Source organism: Pelobates fuscus, chromosome 2, assembly GCF_036172605.1.
Source record: "Pelobates fuscus isolate aPelFus1 chromosome 2, aPelFus1.pri, whole genome shotgun sequence".
NCBI classification, from domain to species: Eukaryota; Metazoa; Chordata; class Amphibia; order Anura; family Pelobatidae; genus Pelobates; species Pelobates fuscus.
The window spans coordinates 138,869,844-138,893,091 of NC_086318.1; the positions used below are offsets into that span (position 1 = coordinate 138,869,844).

General features: G+C 45.8%; 1 protein-coding gene across 1 annotated transcript in view; it reads left to right on the plus strand.

Annotated features, from left to right (window-relative positions):
* TMEM44 (transmembrane protein 44) overlaps positions 1–23,248 on the plus strand; it is a 57,401-nt gene that overhangs the window by 21,887 nt on the left and 12,266 nt on the right. The gene's annotated exons all lie outside the window — the stretch shown is intronic.

Sequence of the window (23,248 nt, forward strand, 5' to 3'; positions counted from 1 at the left end):
TCTGCACTTTTGCACTTGGGCATCCATGACATCACAAATGTCAAACTGCAGGTTATCATATGAGCTGATGATATTGCCTTTAACACTTTCCTTGCCATGTTGAGCACATTCCATGGCAGTAAAAGAGTTATAGTGCTTATTGCACTGGGTGCTGCTGTACAGGTCCACATGTAGCAGCTATTTCTTTATGTGCAATTACACCCAGAACTTCTGTCTTCTAACTGTTCTTAGAACACAACTCCCAGAATGCTTTGTCAATGCAAATATACACTATATGGACTAAAGCATTGGGACACACCTCTTAATTAGTGACTACAGGATTTTCAATTGGACCCATCACCACAGGTGTATAAAATCAAACACCTAGCCATGCAGTCAGTTTGTGAATTTTATCCCTGCTAGAAATTCCACTGTCAACTCTAAGTGGTATTATTGGAAAGTGGAAGTGTTTAGGAACAGCAGCAACTCGGCCACAAAGCAGAAGACCAAATAAGGTCACAGAGCATGGTGCGTAAAAGTAGCCAATGTTCTGCTGATTCCATAGCTGAAGAGTTCCAAACTTCCACTGCCATTAATATCAACACAAAAACTCTGCGGCGGTAGCTTTACGTAATAGGTTTCCATTGCCTAGCAGCTGCATGCAAGCCTCACATCACCAAGTACAGTGCAAAGCATCGGATGGAGTGGTGTAAGCAGTGGAGAAGTGGAAACGTGTTCTGTACAGGGACAAATCACACTTCTATGTTTGGCAGCCTGATTGGCAAGTCTGGGTTTGGCAGGTGCCAGGAGAACATTAGCTTCATGACAGCATTGTGTTACCTGTAAGTTTGGTGGAGGAGACCTATAAACACACACACACGTAGTCACAGACCTATATACACACATGTAAACACAGACCTATACACAAATGTAATCACAGACCTCGCTGGTTAACTGTAGTCTACCAAGCAGACTTTCAGAGACTTTTGGATTGTGGACATTTTCTGGGTCTTCAGGGGGAAACCAGGGGCCCCGCAGGAAAGGAGGTACAGGCACAGAGGAGATCTGATTAAGTGTATTGCAGCTCCCTCGTTCCTGTTTACTTGCCACTCTTTCTCTAGCAGTCCAGGCTGCGTTGATCATATCAGTCTGCTTGGCTAAGCAAGTCAGGTGAACGTGACTGTGGAGATTCAGGAGTTTAGTTAAAGGACCACTCTAGGCACCCAGACCACTTCAGCTTAATGACGTGGTCTGGGTGCCAGGTCCAGCTAGGGTTAACCCATTTTTTTTATAAACATAGCAGTTTCAGAGAAACTGCTATGTTTATTAATGGGTTAAGCCTTCCCCCAAATCCTCTAGTGGCTGTCTCATTGACAGCTGCTAGAGGCGCTTGCGTGATTCTCACTGTGAAATTATTTTAAATGCTTTCCTATGCGACCGGCTGAATGCGTGCGCAGCTCTTGCCGCGCGTGCGCATTCAGCTGACGGAGTGGATAGGAGGCAGAGAGCTCCCCGCCCAGCGCTGGAAAAAGGTAAGTTTTACCCCTTTTCCCCTTTCCAGAGCCGGGCGGGAGGGGGACCCTGAGGGTGGGGGCACCCTCAGGGCACTGTAGTGCCAGGAAAACGAGTATGTTTTCCTGGCACTAGAGTGGTCCTTTAATGACTTATAACTATCACTTCTTCCTGGGAAACACAGGGAAACACAGAGTGTTCATATGGTCCTTTTGATAAAGTGGAGAGACTTTTTGTTTTGAGGCTAACTTACTGTTTTACATTCTATACTTTACTACGTTCATCTACTGGATCTGCAAGTCCACACTTGGAATAGGATATTACTTAAATGGGCCTGCAAGGCCACGAAATCGGAAAATACAAAATGTGGTGATCTGCTTAGATAGGCTTACCCAGCTTCCCTACTATGCTCTGGGAGAGATGGAGTTGATCTTCTATCTGGTGACCAGTGGTTGCTGCTGTGATGAGATCACTGTGCTCTTCCTGCACAGGTCCCTCGCGCGCCCAGTAGGGATGCTGATGAATTCCTATCCAGTGGCGTACCTACCATGGTTGCAGGGGTCGAACTGCGACCGGGCCGTCACTCCAGGGGGCCCAACCGCAGCTGTGACTCCTGCTACCGTGGGCAGCCTGCAAACCTCCAGGGTGGTGCACTGTTACAGGTCACCGGCAGGAGGGGAAAGCTGTGCTGCTCCCCATCTGCCACTGTGTGTAGCGCTGCTGAGCAGTCTGACAGGAAGTGCTCATAAAGACGCATGGGGAGGGGGACCCAGGACAATTTTTGCACCGTGGCCCTGTGATTTCTAGTTACGTCTCGGGTCATATCACAACTGCCGGATTACTGCAGTGTACACAAGGGAGTTGTGCAGAAAGAGCACAGTAAGTAATGGGCTCCCATATCGCCCGGCAGCCTAGGCGGCAAATGGGATGCACACAAAAGGTTTAGGGCCGTGGGTTGGACATGCCTGATTTAAACAGTTTGTCCTAGCATTATCTGAAAGAAGCGCAACAGAAAGAGAATGTCTACAAAATGCCTCAGATAATAACTTTTGCCTTGTCTTCCATTATGATCAGTATTTATAATGGATGGAATCTTTATTAATTTGTAGGCATTTGATATAGTAGGGGGGAGACTTACACAAATTTTATTAATATAAAAGTGTGCAAGTTCCAAAAGTGGATGGTTTAATCAATAATGTTCTATAGGTTTCCATGGTGATTGGTTCACTTTTAGATTACTGCACTACTTATCTAAAAGTAAAACTTTTATGAATTCAAATCGTTTATCTAAACAAATACATTAGGCTCTGATGGCAGAACATTCAGGCAGAACAAATATAATAATAAGCAGTTCTAGAAATTATTTTCATTTCATGCCAGTATGACAATTTCAAATGCAGACAGCTGTTTTCATTTCATTGCACATGATAAAAAAAAATCTGCATTTGTAATACTCTCCTAAGCCACTAGAGGGAACAATTGGTTAATATACCATCCATCTACATATGTTTCTCATAATCTATACACCAAAAAACACTTGCGCTAAATTTGGTTTGGTGCTTAGAGTGTCCCTTTAAAATACATTCTAGTAATGTGACTTTGACAATTTTGTGGCCCGTATAGGATTTTTCCCCTTTATTGCCCACTAGAGACTAGTAGATGAATGAGGAACTGGAGCAGCTGCTCCCATGGTAATGACAACTATAGTTAAATATTTCATTGTTTTAAATAAATGTTTATTGATTATTTCATAAATTCCTGTGTTTTTTCAATTTTATTTTGAAAACTTGAATTTTTAAATCTTTAGTTAGATGTCAACTGCCACTACAATTACATTGATAAAATTACTGCAAGATATAATGTACGGGATTGGACGTACTGTTAGGCATCATATGTACACTGATACAAATATTGAAAATTTGCACTTGGCATTGCATACTGAGAGTAACAGAAATATCATGATGCATGCTTAAGTGTGACATGTAAATAAAGCTACTTGTTAGAGCAGTACTCGGTTCTCGGACTGAAAATGACACTACAATACCCCTACTTATTTTACGCTCTGTGTTGTTATTATTAGACAATCATAGCTTGAAAACTGATCAGTGACTGACAATCCAATTCCCTACAAAATTGTCCTGTTTTTCACAATACAGAGACTACCTTCCAAAGCAGGGTTGGCCAAGGGTAGATGCCATTTGTTGTAGAATTACACCTACTATGATTCTTTGCTAAACTTAAATCTTTAAAGCATCATGGAAGCTGTAGTATGGGGAACTGTTTTTGGTCACCCTTAAAGGAACACTATAGCGTTAGGAATATACATCTATATTACGAACACTTTAGTGCCTCTGCTGCAATGGTTAAAAAAGAGTAGTTTACTTTTCCTCCCTCACTGCACCTGTGTCCTATGTGAAACTCTGCCTTTTTGGCTGAGATAATCGAGATATATGATCTCAGCCAATCCAAGACTAGTACAATGCGAGACAAAACGCCATGCTGCTTAAATCAGTTGGTCTCTGTGGGACCATCTAATAGAAATAGTGGCTCCACTATTTTGCCGAGCACCTTTAGTGGTTATCATACTGACAGAACGGCAGGGTTAAAGCAGAGAGCACATGGCACCTTTTAGTGTAAGGCACTGCTCCTTTAATAGAGGGCCAGGTGTCATATTTAGCACATAAAGCTGTCTTGGGTGTTGGCTGTATGTATATTTGTAGTGACAATGACAAGGCACATTTGCGTATTACTATAGGGCTGCAATGCACAGTGTGAGATTAGTTTGTATTGTTTTTGCTTTCAATCAATGGCAATTGTTTGCCTTGAATGCCCCTAATCTGTGCAGAGCAGAAAATGTATCATATCATGTTTTGATCAGAATTCCCAGATTTTACTAGTAACATGACGTAAAGTCATGATTTTATTAAAGACACGGAGGCGAGTATTATGCATAACTCTTTCTTTATTTCCTCAGCAGCAAAGATAGAGGAATATAAATATTGTCAAAAATGAAAGAAAAAACTGTATAGGCATAACGGGTAGCCAATCACATGGTAGAGGAAGTGGCTATATAAGTCCTGTGTCTCCCACAATCCCCCTCTTTCTTGCGAAAACCGAAGACCAGGTAAGAAGAAACGATGTCCTACTTGATCAGCACAGGAAACAGGAACAATGCGACAACATCAAGCTAAAAAAGACAGAGAAATATGGTAATTTCCAGACTCAAAACTGTAGACTTACCAAACAGCATCACAAGGAGTCGCAAACAAGGAAACCGGATTCTGAAATACAAAGGATAAATAATTTAGTGAACATAAAAGATGTATCAAACCATCCAAACATATAAATAAACATACATAATCAATACCTAATCAATACATAATCAATACATAATCAATACATACCTATTGAACAGGAAAAAATCCGTAGAGTCTCAAGCATCTCGTATCCCCATTCCACACCGGGAGGGCGGGAGGGAATAATACTCGCCTCCGTGTCTTTAATAAAATCATGACTTTACGTCATGTTACTAGTAAAATCTGGGAATTTTATTAAAGACACGGAGGCTCATATTATGCAAGTTCAAAGCTGTGCAACTATTCGAGATGCGATGTGTTCAATAGGTCTGAAATAGAAATCTCTAAAAGTCGATTCACTGGACCAATCTGCCGCCCGCATGATATCCTCCAGACGACAACCGACCGAGGAGGCTTTAGAAGCCATCGCTCCCCGTACAGAATGGGGCGTAAACACAGAGGTGTCTATACCCGCAGAGGATAATAATTCCCGTATCCAACGTGCCAGGGTAGGTGTAGAAACCGGTCGATAAGGCGACTTGAAAGATACGAACAAATCGTGTAGATCAGCAGAGCGAAGGGAACTCGTGACATCCAGATAAACCCTGAGGCAATCCACCGGGCAGAGCGCCGGACAGCCAGGAAACCTGGGATACGAAAAGGACTTGGATGCAGATTTAGTCCTCCTGGATATATCAAAAGTAACACCTTCAGGGGTGAATGCAATGGCGTCCCAATCCATGGCCCTGACGTCGGAGACCCTCTTGCAAGAGATCAAACAGAGTAACATCACCAACTTGGATGACAGGCGTTTCAAAGACAGCTCCTGATTAGGGTACCATGAGGAGAGGAACTGCAACATTACGTTAACGTCCCAAAAGGCAGAGAAGCGAGGCCGAGGAGGGCGCGCAAGGCGGATACCCTTGAGAAGACGACACACAAAAGGATGCCTGCCGACAGGGGAACCATCCAAACCCCTGTGTCCGGCCGAGATAGCCGAGCGGGAGAGGTTAATCGTGCGGTACGCCTTGCCCGAGTCAAACAGGGACGTGAGAAACTCGAGGATCAAAGGCAAAGGGGCAGATACGGGATCCATTGCCCGTTCCAAGCACCAACCAGACCACGATCTCCATGAAGCCCGATAGGCAGTTCGAGTGCCTGGGGCCCAAGCGTTATCGAGGAGTAGGAGAGTTGTCTGCGGAACGCCTGGGACAATCCAAGGTCCCCTGAAAGGAACCATGCTATCAGTGGTAGCTGGCGTTGCAATACTAGTTCGTGCGGGTTCCCATCCGGGTCCAGAAGGAGGTCCTGGAAGATTGGAATCAACCGAGGATAATCGATCGACAACTCCATCAAGCGGGGAAACCATGGTCGAGATCTCCAAAGCGGGGTGATTAACGCTACACAACAGTCGTGGCGAACCAATTTCGAGATCGTGCGAGCTATCATGTTGAATGGAGGGAATGCGTATAGCAGGCCCCCTGGCCAGTCTTGAAGGAAGGCATCGGTCGCCACCGCTGCCGGATCCGGCCTCCAGCTGAAGAACTTCGGCAGCTGAGTGTTCAGACGAGATGCGAACAGATCCATCTGGAACTTTCCCCACAACATGTCCAGGCTTCGGAACACCGAAGTGTGTAGACGCCAATCTCCAGAGTCTCTTAAGTGTCTGGAATTCCAATCCGCTCCCGAATTGTCTAGTCCCGGGATGTGTTCCGCTGTCACAGAGACGTTGTTGGAGAGGCAGTATTGCCAGAAGTCTTTCGCCAGAATTGCCAACATCTTGGACTTCGTACCCCCCAGGTGGTTTATGTAGCGGACCGCTGATACATTGTCCATCTTGAGGAGAACGCAGCAATTCGCCCGTCCTGGGGTAAGACTGCGGATCGCGAAAGCTCCAGCCAGGAGCTCTAGGCAGTTGATGTGCAATGATTTCTCCACGTCGGACCATCTGCCTCCTGTGGAAACGTCGCCACAACGAGCACCCCAGCCGTGTAAGCTGGCATCTGATTCGATCACCACATCCGGGATGGAGCCGAAGATGGCTCTCCCATTCCACGCCTCCATGTGTGCTAACCACCACACCAACTCGTCTCTGGACTCTGCGTCCAAGCGTATCCGAGACTCGTAGGAGTGACCTGACCGAAGGTGTGACCCTTTGAGTCGCTGGAGGGCCCGGTAGTGTAGTGGGCCCGGGAAGATTGCCTGAATAGAGGCCGCGAGAAGGCCAATTACTCTCGCCAGCTGTCTGATGGACAAGTCTGCGACGCGCAGAGCTCTTCGAATCTCCTTCTGAATGGTTTTCACTTTGGAACCTGGTAGGAACAGGAACTGTTGGACGGAGTCCACTCTGAACCCCAGGAACTCTATGGACTGGGCGGGATCTAGGACCGATTTGTCCCAGTTGATCAGGAAACCCAACTTCTGTAGCAGGGTGGTAGTCCATTCTAGGTGTAGAATGAGATCCTCCTTCGATTGGGACAAAATCAGAATGTCGTCCAGGTAAACAATGAGGCGAACCCCTCGGGTACGGAGGAACGCCACCACAGGCTTCAGAAGCTTGGTGAAGCACCAAGGGGCCGAAGAGAGACCGAAAGGCAGGCAGGTGAAACGCCAACGCCGCCCGTGCCATGTGAAATGGAGATAATCTCTGAATTCTAGAGCAATGGGGACCGTGAAGTAGGCGTCCTTCAGGTCTAGTTTGGCAAGCCAGTCCGACTGGCGTAGAAGGTCCCTGAGGCAGTGAATACCTTCCATCTGGAAGTGCTGGTAACGTAGGAAGGCGTTGAGGGGACGAAGATTTATTACAGGGCGAACTCCGCCTCCTTTCTTGGGCACCAGGAACAGATTGCTCGTAAAGCCCTTGGCGGCGAACGGCAGTTCCTCTATAGCGCCCTTGGAGAGCATCTCTCCGACCTCCGCGGAGATCATCTCGTCTTGTTCCCGTGGAAGGGACAGTTCTCTGGGGGAGTAGAACTGGACAGGCATTGAAACAAAATCTAGGCGATACCCCTTTACACACTGCAGAACCCAAGCATCCGAGGTGAGCTGTGCCCACTCTCGGTAAAATAAGGCCAGTCTCCCTGCTACCTGAACGGGAGGGGAAGAAAGGGTACTCACCGTAAGGACGTCTGCTGGTGGCACCGCTGCGGGGGTATCTGGAGCCCCAAGCCCGACCTCTGGCTGGGAAGAAAGGAGGGGTTCTTTGGTCCTGAAATCCCCGGGAGGGAAAGAAGGAACCTCTGGTAGCGCGAAATGCGCCTCGGAAACCCCGGCCGGGTGGACGGTTCCTGCTACGCCCGGCCCCTCCAAAAACCTTAGGCGCGAACACACGCTTCATGCTCGCCTGCGCCTTGTCAATCGCCGTGAAGGTCTTGACATATGACCCCATGTCTTTAACGAAGGAGGTGCCAAACAGTAAACCCTCTTCAGTCGGGTCAGGCTCCGCCACAGTCATAGTGGCCAGTTTAGGGTCGATTTTTAGTAATATCGCCTTACGTCTCTCCGCAGATATCGCCGTATTGGCGTTTCCCAGCAAGCATATGGCCCGTTGGACCCAACCAATGGCCACGTCCACGTCCAAAACTGAATCCCCAGTTTTAGCAGTATCTAGAAGCTCATAGAGCTTCGAGAGGGGCCCTAGTGTGTCCAGGATCTTGTCCTGGCATCCCTTCAGGGAATTGTCAAGGCCCTTTTTGGGCTTCCAGCCCGACTTACCCAGGAACTGGGCAATCTGTGGGTCAATATCTGGTGTTTTACCCGCAGCGCCCGGGAGAGAAGGGCGAGGGCATTCGGCCCGCAGCTTATTGCGGCCTTCTTTGGAAAGGGGTGTGCGGATACGTTTGGCCACATACTGGGCAATATGATCCGGGGGAACCCATTCAGCGGACCGGGGGTGACGTAGGTCGTCTGGGTCGAACAGGGGGTTACCCTGAGGATCAAGAATAGTGTTGTCAACCCCGGAGGGGCCTAAGACTGGACCCCGGGTCTTGGCGGAGGGCTCTGATGGGTTAGCGCCCGTAAGGGGCAAATCCTCGCCAGACACATCATCATCACCAAAGGAGTCATACTCCATATAGTCGGATTCCTCCTCCACACTCCGGTCGGTATCCGACCCATCATCAAGGGCTCTAGCCCGTTTCCATAATCTAGCCTTTTTAGCCCGGCCAGGGGCTCTTTTGCGCGTGGGGTGCGCGCCATCTGTGACCGCCTCAAGCGTGTCAGTCATGGCAGGTAAAACCTGCATCGAGGAGTGGGAGCCGACGTGTTTTGACTTGGCCTTCGCCTTACGGGCTCCAGGCACAGTCTGAGCAGGGGAGGGGGACCCCACGCCCGTAGGGGCGGGGGAGGCCAGAGTAGGCAAAACCAGGGAGTGCATCGATTGTGAAAATGAAGTAGTAACAGCTCCCATGGCCGAGGCAATAGCCTTCTGAATGGAGGAGGCCATAGTGGCTTCCAGCATGGCCTGAAATTCTTGGGAGGCCATAGCGCCCTCAGCGCTGTCTGAGCGGAAGTCCCCAGGGGGACCCGCAGGCCCATCCTCCCTATCCTGCATGCTGCAAAGTGGCAGTGGGCAATTAAATACTGCTAAATGACACTAAGGTGGGTGAGAAGAGCAAAGGGTTGAGTAACCCACAGAAAACGAAACACACAGACCGTCTAGCGTTCCCAGGGGACCCGGCAAAGCAAAGGTGACCGCACGGCAGCACAGGGGAAGGATCGAGGTCCGCCCAAGATGGCCGCCGCACGTGAGGGAAGGCGCACGCGACTGGGCACCCGGCGGGGGAAGGGGCTCGTGCACCCGATCCGCCGAGCCCGCCCGCGAGCGGGGAGGGATGCGTGCGCAGCCGCGGTCGACAACAGAGCGGTTGCGGCAAAAGCACAGAGCCGGGAGTCGTGCGGGAGCACGAGGGGGATAGAAAAGGCAGGTTACAGAAATCCCCGGGTAGGGGGGGAAACGCACCAAGGGGGTCCCAAGGGGAACGCTAGTGGTAACAGGTAATTAAACAATAATAAATAGTATACAATGAAATATCATACAAATAAACGATCATCAAATTTGAGTCAGAGAGAAACAAAAAGTACTTATCTGTCTGAGGAAGCAGCAAAGAAAGAGGAGGATTGTGGGAGACACAGGACTTATATAGCCACTTCCTCTACCATGTGATTGGCTACCCGTTATGCCTATACAGTTTTTTCTTTCATTTTTGACAATATTTATATTCCTCTATCTTTGCTGCTGAGGAAATAAAGAAAGAGTTATGCATAATATGAGCCTCCGTGTCTTTAATAAAATTGTCTCATTCCATTGCTTTGATTATCTGCGAAGTCTATTTCAGGGAAATAACCACGCTAGGCCTAGGCTGCATCAATGTTGATGTTTCTGCTTCAGATAAACCTTTTGTTTGCCACATTCAATCCAAAGAATATAGTCTTCTAAGTCAAGGATATAATGAACAACCACGCCAAAAAAATCCCCTGCTAAGATTTGATTTAAAGGGACACTCCCGGCACCAAAACATCTCAAAGGTATTACATAGAATTTGGCCTTATTAACCCCTTAGTGACCAGACCTTGTTTCAGTTGTCTTACCGTGTGGCCCAATGCTGTTTTTAGATTTCTGCGGTGTTTGTGTTTTACTGTTTTGAAACACTAATATTTGTGTTCAGCAAAACAGCTAAACGTATCACAACAATGATATCATCATTTAAATTTTTAGGGTGTCTTGGAAAGTTACAGGGTTAAATATAGTGCTAGTAAATTAAATTCTCTGGACTTTCGGCTTGGTTTGTCAGGCAGGTCCCCAAATTTGCAATCAATAAAATTACTTAATTATGTAGAAATATTACATAAATATACACGTAGAATGTAAATATGTATACATATGTATATATTTGAAGTCTACTTGTATATTTATGAAATTATTTATGTAATTATGTATATGGACATATGTATATTTTGTATTATTTTTATCCCTATTCGGGATGAGTGAATTGAGTATTTGAGAAAGGGAAAGACACTGACACCAAGTACTTGTAAATAACCAATACAAACTTTATTGATTAAAAGAGACTTAAATAATAAGTAATAACATTTAATCTATAGTGCACATTCAGCTTAAGGAAACAGTTTAATTATCTAGATATTCAACTTAAGTTATACATTACCATTAGAGAAGCTTGCTGCACTCGACTGAGAGAACTTCTGGCAGTCTGGCTTGAAGGGGACCATCTCTTACTGGGAATCAGCAGAACCAGCAATATACGCTTTTTTTTTTTTAACCAATGGGATGGATAGTCTGTACTTTTCCACCAAGTTTCCTTATCAGTGCAGCCCAGCAAAGACCTTGCAAAAGCGTTGGATGGGACCAGCAGCTGGCCAGGCTGTTCAGGCCCACCAACAATGCCATGGTGCAGCATTCTGCAAAACGTTTATAGTTTTTGCATAAAATAAATAAAGATTTGAGCATGCAAAAAATACAGCATATTCCTGAGGCCAAAACCTATTTAATGAATTAAATTGGTGCCCAAAGGTGGGGCTGGGCATTGTGAATTCTTGTGTTTTTTCTTTTCTTTTAATGAATGGAATAGGAAGGGAGGTTGATCATGATCATTCCCATTCCCTGGCGGAACTACTGCGGTCGCAGGGGTTGCAGCTGCGACCGGGCCCGTCATTCCAGGGGCCCCTGTGACCGAGGTGCCCGCTAGCATTTTGGAGCCCATTGGGTGGCCCATGCTCTTGGGGCCACCCGATGGCAATGGATTTCCTGGGGCCTGGTCAGCGCTCTGACTCCCATTAGCATGAAGCAGCCACTGGACCCCAGGTAAGTCACTACATTTTTTTTAACAGTTTGTGCGTGTGTGATAGAGAATGTCTGTCTGTATCAGTATATCTGTCTGTGTGTGTCTGGATGTATGTTTGTCTGTCTGTGTCTCTGTGTGTGTCTACATGTCTGTGTATGTATGTGTGTCTGTATGTATGGGTCTCTGTGTGTATGTGTGTCTGCATGTATGGGATGGGGGGCAGGGGCGTATGGGGTGGGGGGTACAAATATGGTGGTGGCCCCAGGGCAATTTTTGCACCGGGGCATCGTGGCTTCTAGTTACGCCTCTGTTCCCGTTGCTATTTTTAAGGGGCAACAGTTGGCCACTAGGACTCTGCAGTAACATTACTTTATATTCCTGTCCCACAGTCTAAGGGATGACTGGAACAGTGAGGGTCATTTAGTTAGATCTCCTTATTTTATTAACCAAATCCAAATTTTCTACATTCTTGTATAAGAGTCAGAAAAACTCAGTAGGTCACATCAGGTTAGTAGGTGCTTGGACAACTCTAATGCAGTTATTCTGCTTTAGCACAGTCCTGTTTTTATCCACTGTTGGGCTGACACCCCTCTCCCCCATGTAATTTTAAGAGGCACTCGAGGCACAAAAGCAATCACAGCTTGTTGTTGTGGCTATGGTTTGAGGATGCAGCGTCTCCATTTTTTTTGTCAAACCATTTTCCAAGTGGTTTGTGTAAAAAAAAAAAAAAATATATATATATATATATATGGTTTGTTTGTGATCCAAAGCACAAACCTGATTAGTAGAACATCATTTTTATCTTGTTTCAACATTTGTCACAAAACAATTTTTGTTTTGTTGTGAATTGTGTAAGCTTAATATATGCTACATATACAATACAATATAAAATATGTCAATAGTGCAGGGTCTTTACATGTGATATTCTCTAATAATGTGAGGACGAACCACTGAACCAACACGCAGAATTAAGTAAAACACATAACAAATACAAACAGTAACAACGTATCACCGGGCCTTAGAATGGCTGGAATTAACGTAATATAATAAACGGTAACGAGCCGAGGTCAGGAATACAGAAAGGAACAAATACGGAAAGAACAAAGCCAAAGGGTCAGGGATACCAGAAATACGGGAAGTCAAGCGAAGCCAAGATCAAAAACCAAATAACAGAATCAGGAACGCACTCTCTGTTAACCAACAGGATGGAAACCACAACAGGGCACTGAACAACTGCAGGTTTGGGTTTAAATAACCCAGTAAATCCTGCTATTGGCTGATTTGGGTCCCATGACCCCAGAAGGTGCGTGCATGGCGAAAACATGACACTGCACGCACGTTCACGTCACTAGTGGCTACAGTAGTCACGTCCAGGAAGGGTCCGATGGGTCAGAGTCCCGGACCTCCGTGCTGGACCCCCAACAGATACAGGCTTTGTGTTAGCTCTTTTGGGCTTCAGGGGAGTGGTGGAGCTTTGCTCCCCTGGCTTCCGTTGGATCCCTTGGACATTCTGAAAGTCTTTGATCACTCTGGCTATATTGGGGAGGGGGCCTGAAGCTGCTGTTAACCACATGAGTGCCTGTGAGCTGATCAGTACAATGCTTTGATCTACATTATGTGCTGTTCTGGCACACAAATGTTTAACCTCCAATCGGTTAAATTACAATTGGTTGAGTTGTGCGAGTTGGTAATGCGTGGGTATGCCGCCCTCCTTATTGGCTTTCGAGGTTTAGAAGGCGCTGGTGGACTCCGACACTTGTCAGCCATCAGGTACTTGTGGTCTGGAGGTGAGTTAAACTGCCTGTCCCCTCTCCACTGCTCTCTTGCAGCTTTTGCCCCTCTACACAACAGCTTCTGCCAAAATTCACTGAAGTAAACCTCTAGTCGTTTCTCAAAGGTCTCCAGAGGGCTTGTTGCTGCTGCAGCAGGCTCAGCCGCCGCCATCTTGTCCTCGGTGTCGGAGCAGAGCATGAGTTTCAGGGGTTGCGCTGTTCCTTGCTTCGCATAGAAGTCAAGCTTGTATGTTTATGCCGTGATAACCCCCACCGGCAAGGGGGGAAAACGGGTGTCCCGATCACCTCAGCTTTTTCCAGCTGGCCAGCTAGCAGGGAGAGCGGCCGCCTCTCCCACGTTCACAGCCGCTGGTAGGCCGCAATGTGTTGTCGAGTATAGTTTGCCCTGCAGAGCACAAAACCCTTACAGGTTGCAGCTCCAGGTAATCCTGATACATTCCAGCACTAAAAATCAGCTTTTGGTCGGAAAAGGCAGCTTAATAGTGGTTCTCATTTGGAGCTCACGCTTAGTGTAACCAGTCAGCTCAGCGGCTAGGCCCTGCCCCCCCTGTGTATTTTTATATTTTATGTAATAAAAAGAGTATACTTTTTATTACATTTGGATCCTGACTCACTGCAAAATTGTTGCTGCACCAGTACATCCACAGGCGGGGATCATACTGCCCAAGCGGTATGACCCCCACTGATCAGAAGCTCAAAAAAACTGTGCGTATCTATATTTTCTTCACTAAGCATAAGTACCTACTACACTATATTGTGTATCCTGCTCTTTAACATGCAGTGAGAACCATCTGGTTCAGAAGACTCTTCTACTAAATTGTTAAAAAAAAAAAAATAATTGTATATAATTTTATTCCCCCCCCCCCATGAAGTGTTCCTCCTAGAAGAGTATGCCATTGCCCAAATAATGTGATAAAATGTAAAAGTGCTGAAATAATTGAGTTGAGATGTCGTCAAAATAGAACATGTCTTCAAACATTTATTTGTTGACCATTGTTTCATATCATTATCTGTTTGCTCTTCTGATTCTGTGTTTGCTTTATAAAACCAAATAAAAACTGGATTTTAACCTTGAACATGTCTTAAATCAATAATTGATTCTAATTATGTGTCACTGCACAGAGAATGAAATATTGAAAACTTTGGTGAACCAGATTGCACCAACGTGCATCCCACCAAAAATCTCCACTTAAAGGATCACTATAGGGTCAGGAACACAAACATATATTCCTGACCCTATAGTGTTAAAACCACCATCTAGCCTCCCTGGGCCCCTCATGCCTCCATAAATATAGCAAAATCTTACTGTATTCAAGCCAGAAGCTGTAGATCTGCATGCTGTTTGCTTCAGAAAAACATCAGTCTGCTGGCATCATCAGAAGTGGTAGCCTGATCCAATCACAATACTTCCCCATAGGATTGGCTGAGACTGACAAAGAGGCAGATCAGGGGCCGAGCCAGCATGATTCAAACACAGCCCTGGCCAATCAGCATCTCCTCATAGAGATGAATTGAATCAATAAATCTCTATGAGGAAAGTTCAGTGTCTGCATGCAGAGGGAGGAGATACTGACTGTTAGGATGCATTTTAGGCAGCCATGACCCAGGAAGGATCTCTGACAGCCATCTGAGGAGTGGCCAGTGAAGTTATCACTAGGCTGTAATGTAAACACTGCATTTTCTCTGAAAATACAGTGTTTACAGCAAAAAGCCTGAAGGTAATGATTCTACTCACCAGAACAAATTCAATAAGCTGTAGTTGTTCTGGTGACTATAGTGTCCCTTAAAGTCCCATGCTTGGGGGCGTGGCTGACCGCCGAGCAAGATGGCCGCTCAGTGAATTGCTCCGGCACATGGGCTCCAACAAAAGCAAATCTACACGAGACTGAAACCGTAAAACAGACTTCAAGTGCGATGGCTTCCTCCAAAACAGAAATCCACCACCAAGGCTGACAAAAACAGCTTTTTTGGGCAGAAATCCGTCCCTGCAAGCGAGACCGCACGGGCGGCCATTCAAGATGGCGCGGACGACTCAGACACCATAATGCAGCACCCGACGCCAGAATCCACACTGCCTGCAGAATACCTCACGCGGGACCACTTTGAAAGGGCTATGGAGGGAATGGCAGCAAAACTTATAAATACCTGGCAGACAACAGCGGAGCAGATCAAAAGTGAGGTGAGAGACCTCTCCACTAGAACCGTCACGGTGGAACGACATTGTGAGGAGTTGTCCTCCACACAGGCAGACATGTTGGGTCAGCTACAAGCTCTACAACGTCACATGGAGCAGATAGATACCCGGTTGGCAGACCAAGAAGACAGAGCGCGGCGAAATAATTTAAGGCTCAGAGGCATCCCAGAGTCTGTCACTCCGGCCGACCTACACACTTACGTGCAAGGCCTCTTCCATGCCTACGCTCCAGACATCCCGTCTGACATGCTCCTAACTGACAGGGTGCACCGAGTTGCGAGGCCGCGACATCTACCTGAAGCCATCCCGCGGGACGTCCTAGTGCGAGCGCACTACTACCATATTAAAGACCTGATCCTCCGGACACATCGCAGCAAAACAGACCCGCACGCTGATTACCCATCGGTACGCATCATGGCGGACATCTCTGCAACCACCCTCCGACGCAGGCGAGAATTCATCCAGTTCACAACAGCTCTCCGCTCCAACGGAATCAGATACAGGTGGGGCTTCCCCACGAAGATCATACTCACCAGGGACGGGGAAACCACTACCATCTCGTCACCGGAGGAAGGGAAGTCAGCACTCGTGAAATGGGGCCTAGATTCCACGCCTACACCGGGACCACACTCCTACTCACCCCGAGGAAAGCGCAATGGAAATATGGACTAATCATTTAACACCATACTCGTACTAAGTAACGAACTGATAGAGGCACCGTAATGCAAGTATTGAACACGCTGATTGCTATGCTAGGTTTGTGAGTATCAACACTGTTTCACTTCACCCCAAGTTGCTTCCAAGTTGGTTCCCCTCCCTTACTGGCACCGGTAGCTACGGACCGGGCGTGCATATCCCCCATATGTTTGCCGAGATAAGTGCCCGACGCTAAGTCCAACCAATCTATGGCGCCTTTACCCGCCAAATATTACACCTCCGCCAAATATTACACCTGATTGCAGTAATAGCACCTGATCCCGCTGCACACACAATGCTTCCGACCACGGCTAATACCCTCTGAACAGGGGTTATTTATCTACCTGCCGCGGCCCAACTAGGCCGTCAAACCCTGGGTAAAGTAACTATATGGCACGGGATTAGGCGTTTGGCAAACCACATAAGCGCCCAAAGTATTCCCTCTAGGGACCTCAGGGGGTGTAGCTCATATGGCGGGAAATTAGCGAGCCAGGATTGCCTAGCCACTCAAGTTAGCCCACTATATCATGGGGCCCTACACCTGTCCACACCGGACTGCAAATTTACTGGGTTTGAGATGTATGTATGCACTATGTAATGCTACAAGTCAACAGCAGTTTGCCCCGATCCAATCAACAATGTATGTATACTTTGTGTATTCTTGCATGCCTCCTACAATGCTCAAGTTAATAGTATGTCTCTTGTGATAATCGTTTAATAACCGTTCAAAAAAAAAAATATGTTTTTCACCCTCACACTGAAGGTTTCTGTTCAAAACACCTCCTTATTATGGAGCCCAACCAGCCACCCAATTGGAAAACTACTTCCAATACCCCACGGTACGACCAGAGTACCAGCACTACAGGTTTCCTGTACACCCCACTACACATCCCCGCCCCTACCCCCCCCACCGCACACACCCCACGCTGCTTAACGACACTGCAGAGTAATAGTTACCTCCTGGCTACGTGACGACACGATCTCAGCAAAACACGCCAACAAAATTAATATGCTGGTATACTCACACAACACCAAAGGCCTCAACACCCCACACAAGAGGCGAATCCTATTAGAAGACTTGAAGAAAGCCAACGCAGACATAGTCTGTATCCAAGAAACCCATTTTGTCACCAACCGAACCCCAAACTTTGCAAATAGGGAATACCCAATACAATACCATGCAACGCACACGTCAAAATCTAGAGGTGCTTCCATCTTACTACACAATTCTCTGACGGTAGAAACACTCCAAGTCAAAAAGGATAGCCAGGGTAGATATGTGATCCTCCAATGCATCATAAACAATATCCCGATGACCATAGTGAGTCTCTATAGTCAGAACGACCAACAGCGTAACTTTTTACATAAAGTCCTAAATAAAATACCAAATGACATGACAAACCCTTTGATCATATGCGGAGACCTTAATCATACCATGGACTCACGCATTGACTCTACGATACCCACCGCCTCAGACAGACACCTTAGACTAAACAATACAAACAAAGCACTCACAAAACTTATACAAGAATATGGTCTGTATGACGCATGGAGAACGAAGCACCCATCAGCAAGAGAATACACATTCTACTCACACGTGCACAAAACTCATTCTAGAATAGATCATATACTCATATCAGGCACATTACTCCCACAAATGGAAGAATGCAACATCGGAAGCATTGTATGGTCAGATCATGCCCCAGTGACCCTCACTGTGCACAACCATTACCAACATAGAGGGAAACCACCATGGCGTCTCAATGACACCCTATTATGTGACAATACATATGCGGCAAGCCTAACCGAAAACCTAGAAAGCTACTTCCAGTTAAATGACAACCCAGAAGTATCACCCGTCTCAGTATGGCAAGCTCACAAAGCTGTTATGAGAGGTCATCTGATAAGCCGAGCCTCCTATCTCCACCGTCAACGCAACAAAACACATATAGACCTCCTCAGGCGACTGCGAGATGTCACAGCAAAACACCTCCTGAATCTGTCAGATATCTCGGCAGCAAGCATTAAAGATATTACTAAACAAATCAATGTCAAATCGCTAGAAAAAACAGCCCACATCCTTACCAAACTGAAAATGACCATGTACACCCAAGGCAACAAGGCAGGGAAACACTTATCTCATACGCTCAGACAGAAACAAGCGAACTCCAAAATCCCTTTCCTCCTCACTGGCAAAGGTGATAAGCTTCACAATCCTCAAGACATCAATGATAACATGGCAGACTATTATCACTCCCTCTACAACCTTAACACAGACCCAACGCTGCACCAACCAGGAAGACCAGAAATAGAAAACTTCCTAACCTCAGTTACCCTGCCCACGCTCACAAATGAACAGAAAGATGTCCTTAACCAACCTATAACGACGAAGGAAATACTAGACACTATCCACTCCCTCCCACCTGGGAAATCACCAGGCCCAGATGGTCTGTCTAACGCCTATTACAAGCATTTTGCCCCTACTCTAGCTCCGTATCTACAAAATGTTTTTCACCATGCGCTACAAACAGGAACATTGCCAAAAGAGATGCTCATGGCGCATGTAGCCACCCTCCCCAAACCAGGAAAACCACCCAACAAATGCCAAAATCTGAGGCCTATATCTTTGCTAAATACAGATGTTAAGATTCTAGCCAAAATTTTCTCGAATAGGCTCACACGTATAATCCCAACGATCATAGGGGATGACCAAGTGGGGTTTGTAGGGGGCAGACAGGGCTCAGATGGCACGAGGAAAACCCTAAACATACTATATGAGATACAACACCAATCAACCCCCTGCGTTCTACTATCACTAGACGCAGAAAAGGCCTTTGATAGGCTAAACTGGCCCTTTTTACTCTCAGTCCTACGAAAATTTGACTTTCCGACTCAGTTTATATCGCTAGTTACTGCCCTATACTCTTCCCCCAACGGCCAGAGTGGTGAATGGGGGATTCATATCTAAACCGTTTGATATCTCCAATGGCTCAAGGCAAGGCTGCCCACTCTCCCCGCTGCTTTACATCCTTGCATTAGAACCCCTAGCCCAATTAATCAGGGAGCACCCTGACATTCATGGGATTAAGATACGTGACGCAGAATACAAAATGTCCCTTTTCGCGGATGATATACTCCTAACCCTTGAACAGCCACATATCTCGCTGCCCAACTTCCACAAACTCCTCTCCCAATACAGTCTCTGCTCTTATTGCAAATTAAATATTGCAAAGACCCTAGCACTAGGAATAAATATCCCAACCCCCGCCTTAAGAAACTTACAATCAAATTTCAACTACGACTGGAGACAAGACTACATCAAATTCCTAAGGGTCAACCTCACACCCACCGCAAATACACTACATAAAGCAAACTATGTAAAGCTGCACACGGAAATCAAAAACCTCTTGCAAAGCTGGAAAAGCAAATACATATCTTGGACAGGTCGAATAGCAGCGATAAAAATGATAGTAATGCCAAAAATTCAGTATTTATTCCGCACACTCCCAATCAAACTGCCAAAGCAATACCTCATGGACCTACAGACTACCCTGACCAACTACATATGGGACCACAAAAAAACGAGCGTAGCCAGAACGACCTTATATAGACCCACCACGCAAGGAGGTATGGGCCTCCCTGATATCGAAGGTTACTATAAAGCCGCCCACGTTGCACCCCTTATCACACTCGCACACCGACATGACCTACCGGCATGGGCTGAAATAGAGAAATCACGCGCGCAGGGACTTTCCATACCCCTCCTGGCATGGCTACCAAAACAGAATAGGCCAAAAACTTCTGAATTACTGCCCACAACGGCAATAACCCTATCCATATGGGATACATATCGAAAGAGGATGGGGGCAACAGCGACACTCTCCCCGGCACTCCCATTGGAAGCGCTACGGCTCCTAATCCCAGACTTCAACCACAAACTCTGGCATAGGCACGGAGTGGTAACTATGTCGCAAATAATGCAGAGTAATGACCTTAAACCGCTACCATCCCTCCAAGCGGAATTCAAACTACCAAGTACTGCGACCTTCTCCTACAGACAATTGAAATCCTGGACTCAAGCTCAGCCCGACTCCCCATACTCTGACAGGGTGAACGCACACTGGATAACCCTACTACAAATATGTACAAAAGCTAAACCAGCAACAAAACTTATCTCCACGATATACGCCTCAGAGCATGTACAACCTCAGATAAAACCGCCATCCTTCAAAATAGCATGGGAACAAGACTTCGGTTACCAACTCAACGATGAACAATGGCAATACATCTACCGAGCTCACAAGAAAATGACCCTCTCTACAACTCACACAGAACTCGCACGTAAAATACTGTACAGATGGTACCTAGTGCCCACCAGACTTAAACACAGCTATCCGGATGCGTCAGACACATGCTGGAGGTGCACTGCCCACAGGGGTACCATGATACATATATGGTGGCAATGCCCGTCACTTGGAAGTTTCTGGCCCCAAGTCGCAAGCCTAATACAACACTGCACCGGAGTGTGCCTCAACGCCTCGCCAGAGACATTTTTACTCCTCCTGCTACCGCAAATGCCACACCTGCATCTTCGATACTTAATGTACCACATCATAATTGCTGCTCTTACACTCATTAGTCGCCAATGGAAGAAAACAACCATTCCGACGATAAACCAATGCATCACAGTGATAAACAATACCAAAACCTACGAAATTATGGCACGGAAGAGAAAACAGGGAAACATCTACTGGCAAAAAGCATGGGAACTATGGGACAATACCCAACTAGAACCCTCTAACGTACAAGACCAGCTCACATCAGAACCAAGCACATAATTTCCTTGACTGGAACTACATCACCACACCCCAGGGCAATACGAAACATACACCCGACATATAGTCAATCACAGGCACGACACGCCACGTAGCCAGCTATGCACTCTCACACTCTGCTGCTACCCCCCACCCCCACCCATTCCTCTCTTTGCTTTTATCTCCACTCCTCTCCCTCCTCCCGCCCCATAAATAAGCGAACTTACAACGGCATACGATAATGAGTAAGGCATGGGATACCTTCCTGCCCTCCACTAACCGAGACCCACTACCATACACCAACTCTAACCAAGCCTGACAGGCCCACACATTTTGTGAAACTATGTTGCCGACTAATAACGAATCCACCCTACTCTGTACAGTTGCATATACAATAATCGTTAAACTTAACAAATGTCAATGGTCAATAATGTCTCAATTATGCCTAACCCTTTTCCTTTCTGTATCCCCCCCCCCCCCCCCCCCGTTAACAATAAAAATAAAAATTGTCAAATTAAAAAAAAAAAAGTCCCATGCTTGATAACGTATACCTATTTCCATAGTAATACCATGAGACTTTTGTTACACAGAATTGAGCTATTGCACACATCTCGCATGCCACAAATAGCTTGCAGTGGCCTGATTTAGCAACCTATTTTTTTATATTAATTTTATAGAATTATTTGATTTTTATCCAACTTTTTTTTTTTATCTTACTGTTCATATAAATATTTGAACAAGTAGTGTCCTGTAGGACCATGTACTATAAGGTTACTGATATTTGCCAGTGGTGATGCCCTCAGGAAATCTATGCTGGCTGGTTACGTGAGAATGCACCTTTTTAATTTTCTGGTTGGGTTGAGAGCTGGCATATGTTGGATCCCTTGGACATTCTGTAAGTCTTTTGATCACTCTGGCTATATTGTGGAGGGGGCCTGAAGCTGCTGTTAACCACCTGAGTGCCTATGAGCTGACCAGTACAATGCTTTGATCTACATTATGTGCTGTTCTGGCACACAAATGGTTAACCTCCAACACACCATTGAAACATGTATTATAATACAGTAGTATGTATAGCTTCACTTGAGTATGCTTTGCCTCTTAGTACATTTGTTAAGTATATGTAGTATCAGAGTCAATCTGTTTAATTAATCTTTGGATTTTCTAATTGCAGCAAATCAAATTTAAAAGATTTAGATGCCAGGAGCAATCACTTTTCAGTTTAACAATGTGCCACAGCACAAGGGGAATTAAGCTCTACAGAATATTAAAACTCCGTATCCAAAGTTAAATTCAGAGCCTATATTCTGCACTGTGTATGGAGCATTACATTTATGTGTAAATAATATCCAGCATTATTGTCCGCTTGTCCTTTGTTTGAACTTTTTTTTGCCTGTGGATGGTGAAGGGGAAATCCTAAATTGCCTCTAGAGGCTAGAATCCGATACCATACAAATTACTGCATTGATTGTTCTAAAGTAAATATATCCACTGATTTCTCCTAGGACCTAATTAGTGAAAGCTTCCTTCTGTGCAACTGTATGGCTGCTTAAATCGCAAATAGCGATCCATGCTTATACAGTTTATATATGCTTTACTACCTCATTCATGACAATTACTATTTCTGTAAAGGGTTGCCATGCCTTTACTGGATTATGTGATATCTACATTATTGGGCCTTGATTTTCATACTGTTTGAAGTATGCAGTAAATGATGATTAGTAAACTTCGGTTAAAAAGGATTTATCCATCTTAGCCTCTGATGTAGAAGATTTGTGGTAAATAATACACGCAAGGAAGGAGCACGGCGCTTATAATGTGGATACATTCACATTAGTTAGATGAATATATATATATGAAATCACATACTGGTTGCTTTCTTAATCAACACGTTAGTCGCATTACTTGTGTTCTGCTACTTGAGTTTGATTTACCGTTAAAGGGTGTATAGATTATGCCCCTGCAGCGTCACTGCTCAATTCTATGCCATTTAGGATTTAAATCACTTTGTTTATGCAGCCATAGTAACACCTCCATGCATGTGACTTACACTGCCTTCCTAAACACTTCCTGTAACTTTCATCTAATGTTTGCACTTCTTTTATTGCAAAGTCTGTTACATTTAGAATTTCTTATCACTTGCAGGAGCCTCCTGTATGTACTT